Genomic DNA, 2,538 nt, shown 5'->3' with positions numbered 1-2,538 from the left:
AAGTAGTTGTCTTCCCAAAGTCTCAATGCTGTTACACGAAGTCAAGGTCCCCTTGTCATCAAAGGACCTAGCTCAAGTCAAACAAGTAAAGCCAAAACAAGTGCAATCCAAGAATATTCCTTCAAAACTAGTGGTTAATCCTAAGTCGAATTATAATCTTGTTGATCAATTGCAAAGAACCCCCACTTAGATTTCAATCTTTGATCTTTTAGAGTTGTCTCTGAGACACAAAGAAGTCCTTGAGGATGCTTTGTGCATGGCGAATGTCCCTAATAATTTAGATGTCGATCAATTCTAGAAGATGGTTAATCATATTGCTAGCCCTCATTACCTTTCCTTTTCAGAGGAAGATGATAAATCTTTGATCCATCCACACAAATTTTCTCTTCATATTGAGGTCATGATCCATATGACCCGTGTTAGGCATGTGTTAATAGATGGGGGTGTTGGGCTTAATATTTTTTCTTTGAGTCTTTTAAAGACATTAGATTATTCTGAACATGTTATTAATACCATAAGAAAGATTACTATCAAAGCCTATGATGAGGTAGAGAGAAGTTCCAAGGGGTTGGCCATCATTCTTGTTAGGATTGGTCCTATTAAAAAAGATGTTTTATTCCAAATAGTTGACGTTGGACCCCTTGCATACAAAATTTCACTTGGTAGAACATGGATTCATGATATGCAAGTAGTACCATCTACTTGTCATCAATGTGTTAAGTTTCCATACAATGGAACAGAGATTTTTATTCCTGGGGATAACACTTTGTCCATTAACTCAATTTCAGAAAATACTCATGTTCCTCTCAATAGAGAAGCAAATGATTTTAATGCAATTTTAGCTGATTGGAAAGACAAGTTCAAATCCATAGACCTTGGAATGGGGGGATATCAACTCAACTCTATCGCAACATTACCAATTTCACCTAGGTCTTATGGTAAACCTTCGCAAGAGATGAAACCTTCCTCTTCAGCTATGACATGATTCGACACATTTGTACAGTTGTGAGTACCTATTCAAGATGAGAAGGAAGATGTGGCTGTTAGAGATTGGATTTATAGAGAAGAGAAGTATATGCATAATGAGAACTTCACTCCCTCTCCCCAAGCTTATGGACGAGGGTATGCTTTTGTCAAGAAGATGGGCTATCCTGGACATGGCCAACTTAGTAATAGATTAGATGCTAGAGCTAAACCCCTTGATCATGGTCTTTTTGGACGCAAGTCTAAGCAGCTGGTTGGCCTAGGATATGCAAACCACAATAATGTTGCTCCTATCCTTGATAATTTAGATAATGAAGAAGAACAAGAGTACATACCTAATTTGGAAAATCAACAAGATATGTGTGAAGATTGGGTCCCTTATACTAATCTCCTTTGGGAAGATTCAAATAATCTAGTATCTCATGAGACAGTTGCCAATTTAGAACAAGAGAGTGTGACTCTTGATGATATTAAAGCTTCCACATCTAGACATCCTAAGCATTCATGATGTAAGCATCCTAGTCGAGACTCAGAATCAGATTCTAATGAGTATGAATGGGACTCTTTCTTAGAATCTTCCATAGTTGATATGGATGTTGATGTTGTTCATACATATAGTTCTCAACCTGAGTTAGTCAACAAGTCACATGTAGGACTAGAGGATTTGAACTCGCATGTTGCCTTAGTGGATGATCTTTTACTTGTGAGGATGAATCTTGGTTTGGGTGGTTTAGGAAGTTACTTGATAGATTATGAATCTATAGTCACTAGAGATATCATTCATATTCACAATTTTGAACATGTCATTAATTTACCTCTTGTTCATCCTGACCTAATTGATTGGTCCCAATGCAATCAAGAACCTGAGCTCTTAACATTTCAAAATGACTATGAAATAGTATGTTATTTGAATGCCATTAAACCTGTAGTCTCTTCCACCAGTGAACCAGCTACCAGTATGATAGAGCCTGATATCAAGTACCTTAGTTGCAAGATAAAGAGAAAAGAAAAGAAAAAGAATAGGAGTTCTGATGGAAAAAACCACTATGTGGTGGTGTCAAAACCAAAAAAATTAAAAAGAAAGGACATATCCAAGGGTGAAAACCTCTTTGAGGCACCTAAGGATGAGGTAGTTGATCATCTTCCTAGTTATTTTCAAGATAGATCTTCAGTGCTTATTGAACCAATACAAGCAATCAATTTGGGTACATATGAAGCTCTGCAAATGGTACATTTGGCTCTGTCGTTGTCATCACAAGAAAAAGAAGTCTATACTAAGTTCTTACAAGAAAAGAAGATTAATTTTGCATGGACTTATTTAGATATGTCAGGGTTGGACACTAATCTTATTATTCATCACTTATCCATAGCTCCAAGTGTTAAACAAGTTAAGTAGAAATTGAGAAAAATGCATCCTCACATAGCTCTCTTAGTCAAGGTAGAATTAGAGAAAATCCTTGGTGAAAAATTCATAAGAGCTATTGACTATGCCGAATGGATATCAAACATTGTACTAGTTTCAAAACATGACAAAACCATTTGAGTTTGCGTAGA

This window comes from Cupressus sempervirens, chromosome 10, assembly GCF_028749045.1.
Source record: "Cupressus sempervirens isolate cs-2001-9-10 chromosome 10, ASM2874904v1, whole genome shotgun sequence".
Classification (NCBI taxonomy): Eukaryota; Viridiplantae; Streptophyta; class Pinopsida; order Cupressales; family Cupressaceae; genus Cupressus; species Cupressus sempervirens.
This window is presented reverse-complemented; position numbering follows the sequence as displayed.